The 8,457-nt window shown below is 61.4% G+C and overlaps 1 pseudogene; it reads left to right on the top strand.

The window, feature by feature from the left end:
- The first annotated feature begins 2,542 nt into the window (after nt 1-2,542).
- Nucleotides 2,543-5,594, top strand: LOC147980115 (uncharacterized; annotated as a pseudogene).
- Nucleotides 5,595-8,457: the final 2,863 nt, after the last annotated feature.

The raw sequence follows: 8,457 nt of genomic DNA, 5'->3' as shown, positions 1-8,457 counted from the left end.
AGGAGCCTAACTGGTCACGTAGCCCCTCACTCCTTAGTTCCGAAAGGCTAACGGCGGTTGAGGTATGCGCGCGGCCGGGCTCTGCAGACGTAGAACGGTAGATCCACCCACATCACACCTCCCTACTTGCTGTTCGTGCGCCAAGGGGGACTCCTGAGCATCGCGACTCAGGAGCCTAACTTGTCACGTAGCCCCTCACTCCTTGGCCCCGTCCTGGTTTCCAGTCGGGACTAACGCTGGGTGAGGTATGCGCGGGGCCGGGCTCTGCCGGCGTAGAACATAAGCAAGTAGGAAGGAAAAGCACAAGTTTCAAGGAATTCAAAAGCAAATATTACAGTCCACACTGTTATCTCAATGCCAAATGCAAGTTTAAACGCCTCCCCGAGGCATGATACATGTGTAGGAATTAAAGGCAGGACAGGAGCCACAACAGAGTCACTTGTCGGCGGTGGAGCAGCGCAGAATGGGTTCGCCTTATGGAGCAGTGGGGTCGGCAGCGCCTTGCTTCGGCTTGGTGCTGAAGGCCCGGAACTTCCCCAGCAGAGCCTCCGCGCGACCCTTCACGGCCTCGGCAGCGGCAGCGGCACGCTCGCCGCTTACTGGCTCCAGCAGGCTGTCGAGGTCGATGCCGGGATCGCGAAGGTAGATGTGGGTGAGGACCCGCGTCAGTGCCGCAGAAGACAGGACACGCGCCTCGGCCGTGGGGCCAAGGCCAAGGGCAACATCTTCAAGAGCATGAACCAGGAAGGGAAGCAGCTTGGCGGGGCCGTCCTCGGTGCCAGCCAGCGGGCTCTCCAGGCCGCTGTCGTAAAGCGTCCTCGGCGAGGAGCGAGCCTTCGCCTCCATCTCCATGAAGGCCACGCGGTCCTCGGCAAGAACCAGGGCCTTGTCGTCCAGCTCGGCCTTCCTCGCCCCCAACTCCTGCTCCAGCGCGCCTAGGCGGTCGCGGCGCTTCCTGAGCTTGACCTCCCTCTCCTTGACGGCCGCCTCGCGAGCCTTCACGCCTTCTTCTTGCTCTTGGCGAAGGCGGGCCTCTTTCGCGAGCTGGTCCCGCAGGCCTTGCAGCTCGTCCTCCAGTGCCTTGCAGCGACCACGGACGTCGACCACCTCCCCCAGGGCTGCGTCATGAGCAGCCTTCGCCTCAAGGACGGCCTGCTTCTCCTCATCGCAAGCTGTCGAGGCCTGGACCAGCGCCGCCCGAATCGAGGCGTCGGAGCGAACCCATCCTGAAGCCAGCTCCAAGCGCCCGACCACCAAGCGAGGGTCGGCGCCAAGAAGATCCTCCCGCAGTCGGTCCAGCTCAGCAGCAGCACGATCCAGAACGGCAGAAGGAGTCGGAGAGATAGCAGCCGGTGGAGTAGGAGGAGAAGGCGGCAGCGCGGCCACATCATCCTGAGGCGGAGTCTGCTGCGCCCCAGCGGCTGTATTGGCGGCGGCAGGCAAGGACACCTCGGGAGTCACTTGGGCCGTGGGGGCTGAGCTCGCCCCAGCCGGCTCAGCCAGGCCTCGCGAGGACGACCGGGCAGGAGAAGCCTGTGCGTCGCGGTCACCCTCCTCCGCGGGCAGAGGCGCTGCCATGGATGGAACCTCAGGAGCTCCCTTCAGCTTCTTTGCTGCGGGCGCCAGCCTATCCAAGAGATGCGGACGTCAAGCCTCAGAAGCAGAACAAGAAATAAAGACAAGAATCAAACGCTTACGGGTCGTCACCAGTGAGCTCGAGCGGCCTCCGGCCAAATTTGAAGCCTGAAAGCCGACTGGAAGGGTCAACCTCGGGGAGCTTGGAAGCGGAAGGTGCGTCTGCGGTCCGCCTCGGGGCCGGGGCAGACCCGCAGGAGATCAGCCCGGTCCTGTCCTTCTTCGGGATTGGGGGCAAGCTCCCGCCGTCCTGCTCGTCATCATCCTCGTCGTCATCGCTCGGAGAGAGGCGGAGAACACGGGACCTGCGCCAGGGGAGGGGAGCCCTCGACTCTCCGTCAGTCGCCTCGGAGTCAGGCCCTTTTTCCCGCTCCCCTCCTTCCTCCTCTTCGCTGGAGTCGTCGGAGGACACGTCCACCGATTCCCCGGGAGTTTCCATGGGCACGGGCCCATCCCCATTGAAGACGGGCATGGACTCCACTACCTGCTCCCAGTCGTCGCGGAGGAACAAGGGCGTAGGACCGCCCTCCAACCTCGCCACATCGCCCCGACCAGAGATTGGAGGATCGCAGCCAGATCTCCGTCGGCCAAGGCCGAGGGGCTCGGATGGGGCCTCCACATCAGAAGTGAGTACTGCCGAAGCGGAGCCAGCTGGTGCTCCAGGAATTCCCTCAGCAGCGACGCGCCGGTCAGCTTCGCCGCCGCCATGTTGGCCGGCCTCAGATCCGCGTCCATCTTCTCCAACACCAGCTTCGTGCGGGGGTCCGCGAGCTCCGCTCGACCCCAATCGCTGGAGCTCGTGGGCTGCTCCATGGGCAAGATCAGCCGAGGGTGGATGCGCCCAGCATCCGCCAAGACCCACTTGCTCCTGAAGCTCTCAATCCTTTTCCCAGGGTTCGAGATGGCAATGGCGCCACCGTATGCGATGAAGCTCGAGCACGCGGAAGCAGGACCGCGACAGGTCCGGAGGTAGAAGTAGTGGCGCAGCAAGGCCACTGAGGGCTGCACCCCTACGTGAGCCTCACAGTAATAGGCGAACATTGCCAGGAGAAGGACGGAGTTGGGGTGGAGATGCAGAGCCTGTAGCTTATAATGGCGGAGGACAGAGAAGAAGAACTCGGAGAAGGGAGGCACCAGGCCAGCAGCAATGGCACTTACGAAGAATGGATAGAAGGTGCTCCCTTGGCCCTCAGGGGTGGCGGAGCCGGCCTTGAACACCTTCGCCCCGTTGATGCCCCGCGCCGCCGCCATCTGGCGCAACCGGGCGAGGCTCGCCTCCGACACGTTCGGCGAGTCCAGGGCAGACGAGTACCAAGCTACGGCCGGGGGCTGACGAGGCGCCATGGCTTCCTAGGTCACGCGGTCGGAGTAGATCTAGAAATTTTGGAGGAAGGAAGGAGAGGCGCAAGAAAGGGGATCTGAGCAGCAACCGGAGAAAGCGAAAAGCAAAGCCTAGGCGGATGCCGCTCCTTTATCGACTCGCGCGGTTGCTAAGGCGCCCACGTCCAATCAACCGCCACGCGGCGCCCAAGGCCGCAGGATCTTAGGGCCCGCGGTGCTTCGCTCTTGCCCTTCCGCCTCCCTGCACGGCCAAGTCCGGGCGCGCCTTGGGCCCGGAGGCTACTGTCGGCGTTCTGGGAACGGGGGTCCCCAGACTTGCCTGCCTGCGGCCTGCGGCGTGGCTCAAAGGGGGGCCCAGCACGACCCATCTTCATCAACACAGACCCAAGACCCTCGCGAGGGGCCAAGCCTCGCGGGGCGGACGACACGAAGCTTCCTCAAGCATGGCCTCATCAGGCTGGCTCGCGAGGAGGCGGAGAGATCAAGGCGGGGTACCTCATGAGGTGCCCGTGACGCAAGCCGTGATGACCAAAGGCGCCAGGCGGGCGCCAGCCCGCGCAGTGTCCTCCTTTCCTCTTTGGTGCAAAGGGAGAAAGCGCAGCCGCGGAGTACCGAGGCATCAGGCAAAGGTTGCCATTTCGGTGCAACAAGACCAAGACCTGGAGGACTGCAAGACGGAGGTCATCGTGGAGCCCAAGACGGCGTCACCACCAGAGCTTTGTGCAGGCGAAGACTACTTTTGTCAGGATAGCTAGTACTAGCTGTCCCCCTTCAAATTAGCCCGCCATTGTTGGCTCCCTTCCCGCTCGATATTTGGGAAGAGGACCAGGGCCTCTATAAATAGGACCAGCCACCCACAGAGAGCCAGGACCAGAGGCAAAGAGAGAGAAAAAGGACGAATAAGAGAAGATCAAAATCAAAGAGAGAGAGAGAAGGGTGACTGAACTCCCCCTAGCAGTTCGTCCCCCCCAGCCAAGAACAGACCCTCGCGAGGCTGTTCTTCCTTGCATTGTTCATCATCATTAGCCCAAGAGGCAATCCACCACACCACACACTGGAGTAGGGTATTACACCACAATGGTGGCCCGAACCAGTATAAACCCTGTGTCTCTTGTGTCGTTCTTCCCATAGCTTAGATCTTAGCGAGGCGGAGGGGTGCAGGTAGGTAGGAGGCGAAATCTCCGCGCGCACCCCAGTGTTCGAACCTCAAGGGTCTGCCGGAACCCGAAATCCGACACTCGCGTTTCGGCTGGCATTGGTGCGCCGGATGCGTGCCCGGAGGAGAATTCCTACATCATCCCCACCTCGTTCGACCTCAACCGCGACATGCTGGAGTGGGAGCAGACAGCGGCCATCGTCTGGGCCATCAACGCGCCATGGCGCCTTGAGGCGCTCGACGTCGACCGCGCCATCCGGAAAAAGTTCCGCCTCAGCCACGCGGACGTCGCCGTCACTCCGTACCATCCGGTGGAGTTCCTCGTCAAGTTCGAGCGCAAGGCTCACTGCGACGAGGCGCTCGCTGCTGGGCGGGTGCGCGCTGGCGGTGCCATCGTCCACATCCGGCCATGGCGCCCGCTAGAGCGCGCCTTCGGCGCTGCCCTCAATTTTCGGGTGCGGCTTTGCCTGGAGAACGTCCCCGACTACGCCTGGACTCCGTTCGTCGCCGAGTGCATCATCGGGCGCTGTTGCTCCCTCGACCGCCTTGAAGACCACTCCGCGCTTCGAACCAACTCCGAGACGCTCGACCTCTGGGCTTGGACTGCCGACCCCAACCTGATCCCAAAGATCATCTGGCTCACATTCACCACGCGCCCGTCCGGTGGCCTGCAGGTGTTCGTGAACGTTGCTAGGCCGTCAGGCTGCAAGCGCGGTGCCACTTTCCGGGTGTTGGTGCACTTGGACTTGGTGGAAGACCACTCCAACGCGCCTCCGGATTGCTACGTCTCTGAAGGCTGCGCCGAGGCGTTTAGCCCTCCCTGTCTGCCCCTTTTCTGGCACAAGGGCCCCATCGACGGCGTCCCACCCCCGCTCGGGGCTTCCCTCGCCCCGCCCGCTGTGCCCGGTGGCTCCAGGGCTGCTGCACCGCGCCGTCGTGACTGTGGCAAGGACGACCACCCCCGCCAGATGCCAAGACGCCGCGACGACACCGATGACTTCGACGATGATTAGCACGGAGGTGCTGGCCGAGATGGCCGCGGGCGTGCGCCACGCTCCAATGACGCGCCGCTAGACACGCGCCGGGAGCGAACCCGCTCCCCTCGACGCCGCGATGGGGAAGCTGCGCGCCATGGGAGGCGTCAGGCCGGCTCCCCGTGTGTCGGTGAGCTTCAGGGCGGGGCCCCGGTGCTGGCCCCCTCGCCCTCTAGCCAGCTGCGCCTGCTGGCTGCCGACGGGTCCGCGGAGGTGCATCGCCTCCCGCTCACGGAGCACCTCCACCTCCTTCGGGAGGAAGTGTCCGCTACCATCGAAGCTGCTCTCGCCCCCTGCGCTCCGAGTTCGCCACCCTAGGCCGGCGTATCGCCGGCTCCTCTGCCTCCCCCCTTGGCGCGTCGGAGGTTGCGCCCGGAGCGGCCTCGCCGCCACTCGACCCCCTGCTGCCTCGACGGACCGATGAATGAAGCTTGGTCCTTCTCTGCGCCGAGCCTTCCGCAGCCGGGCGACGAGACCCCACCGTCAGCTTCTCCCTCGCTCCCTGTCGTCGCACGTCCGACAGCTATCGGGACGTCTGTTGCTTCCGTTCCGGCTGCTGCTGTCGTCCCCATGCTGGACGCGGCCGCAGCACCGGTCTGCGAGGCCTCTGCTCCCTGTGGGGAGGCGGATGCTGCCGCATCCCCCGTGCTGATCTCCGAGCCTGCGCCTCCCTCCGACGCGCCGGACGCGGACGTGGTCGCCCCACTGCTTGGTCCTCCTGTGGGCGCTCACGTGCTTCCGGCAGCTGCCATTGATGGTGTTGCTGCCCCTGCTCTGCTCACCGCGCAGGCCTCTGGCTCGGCCATGCCGTGCGAGGACCCTCTAGACCTCTTCCTCGCCCGCGTGGCCGACACGCCGCATGCTCCATTGCTGCCTACCCCGGCGACCCGCAAGGGCAGGGGCGGCATGTCGGTCGCCGCCACTTGGCATAGTGCGCGGCTGGACAAAAAGAAGGCCAAGGCCCCGCCCGGTTCCGGCTCGGAGGTGGTCCAGGAGCTCATCGCAAGGGTCTACGGCGTTCTGGACCCGTCTGTTGCCTACGATGACAAGGCCAAGCAAGCCTACCTCGACCTGTTCTCTACTCCACTTGTAGCCCCGGTGGTCCGGGCGATCGCTGGGCTGGTGGCGCACGCCAAGAGCATCTCGCAGAAGAAGGGAAAGAAGAGCAAGAAGGCCACCCTGGAGCTTGCAAACGTGGTTGACCAAGCCAATGTTGAGTAAAACTGCCATCTGTTTAGGCCCGCTCACTTCCCTGCGGGCTGGAAGTGTTGTACTCCTTTTCCTGCTGTTCATTTTTCGATTTCGTCACCCTGAACCTCGACCGCCGCGGCCAGACGCTGCCTATCTTCTCTTCAATGTAATCATGAGTTCAAGCCGCTGGCTTCAATCAGTGTTTTGCGTCTACATCGCTACAAGACTTCTCCCCTCTCCGGCGCCATCATGCGCCCCATGAGGCCAACCCCGCGGCAGGCGCCCCCCGTGCTATTTTCAAGTTTCCCATATGGCGCAATCTGACGTAAGAATCATCTGCTGGAATGTCCGCGGTCTCAACTCCCCCGCTCACCATGATGCCGTTCGCGACATGGTGCGTGACGCGCACGCCACCATCGTCTGTCTCCAAGAGACAAAACTGCAGTTAGTGGACGACTCCATCATCCGGGGCATGCTTGGCCCATGCTTTGTTGCAAACTACTTCGCCCTGCCTGCGGCCAGCACTCGTGGCGGAATGATTATTGCCGTCTCTGACCGATTCTTCTCCATGTCGGACCGCCACGCATCAACGGCCACCATTTCTGCCACAATCACCATGCTCAATGATAGCGTCGCCTGGACTATCTCGTGCGTCTACGGCCCTCAAGGAGAGCAGGACAAGCTAGCTTTCATTGAGGAGTTGAGGGCTCTATCTGCCGTCTCTAGGAGTGAGTGGCTTTTACTGGGTGACTTCAACCTCATCACTAAAGCGGCATACAAGAACAATAACAACATAAACCGCCGACTAATCGGAAAATTCAGGAGGGCACTGGACTTCATGACAAAGATAGACCACGTTTTTCACTCCGACGACTGGGATATGCTCTTCCCAAATGCCCACCTCCAGGCCATCTCCATGGCCTGCTCAGACCACGCACCGCTATACCTTCATGGATGTGTTGACAATCCAAGTAAGCCGTCCTTCAAGTTCGAGGAGTTCTGGTTGCGCCTCCCTGGCTTCCACGAGGCCGTCTCCGTGGCTTGGAACAAGCCCGTCCAGGCTCATGACACGATCCGCAGGATACACATCAAGATTTGCAGGACTGCGAAGGCCTTGCGTATGTGGCAGAAGGAGAAGGTCGGTGTTCTTAACACCCACATCTCGGTGGCGAAAGAGATCATTGGTGGCTAGATGTTGTAGAAGAGGGACAGACCCTCTCTGAGTCTAAAAGGGAGCTTCGGCGTTAGCTTAAGGCGTCCTACCTTGGTCTCCTCGCCATTCAGAAAATCAAGTTCAGGCAGCGTTCGAGACTAATCTAGATCAGGCTCAGTGACGCCACCACCAAGCTCTTTCACGCTCGAGCAAATGGCAGAAGGCACAAGAACTTCATCCAATCCATCAGGACCAACACCGGGCTGGCGATTACCAAGGAAGATAAGGAGCAAGCTCTCCTTGATCACTTCCAGGAGCACCTCTCAACGGCCATGCAACGGACGAAATGCATAGTTTGGGAGAACATCGGAATCCAACACCATGATCTTTCAGAGTTGGATGCCCCTTTCGATGAGGATGAAATTAAGGAGGCAGTTTTTTCCTTACCTTCGGTCAAAGCACCCGGCCCAGACGGTTTTATCGGTACCTTCTTCAAGTCCTAATGGGAGATCATCAAGACCGACGTCGTGAATGCAATCATGCAACTGGCTAGCCTACGCGGCGATTGCGCAGGCCTGATAAATTCGGCAAACATTATCCTGCTGCCAAAAAAGGCAAACACCACCTGGATTGGGGACTACCGTCCAATCAGCCTGATTCATAGCATTTCCAAGATCTTCTCCAAGCTGTTGGCAAACCGTCTAGCTCCGATGCTCCCTGCGCTAGTCTCCAATTGTCAGAGCACCTTCATGAAGAAGCGATGCATCCATGATAACTTCTTGCATGTTCAAAACTTGGTGAAGGAGCTGCACCGCACTCAAACGCCCGGCCTCTTCCTCAAACTGGACATCTCAAAGGCTTTTGACTCCGTGGGCTGGGCCTACCTGCTGGAGGTGCTTCAGCAACTCGGGTTCAGTCAGCACCGGCGGGACTGGATTTGCATGACC

Source organism: Triticum urartu, chromosome 3A, assembly GCF_056163025.1.
Source record: "Triticum urartu cultivar PI428250 chromosome 3A, HENAU_Tu73, whole genome shotgun sequence".
Taxonomy (NCBI): domain Eukaryota; kingdom Viridiplantae; phylum Streptophyta; class Magnoliopsida; order Poales; family Poaceae; genus Triticum; species Triticum urartu.
This window is presented reverse-complemented; position numbering and strand designations above follow the sequence as displayed.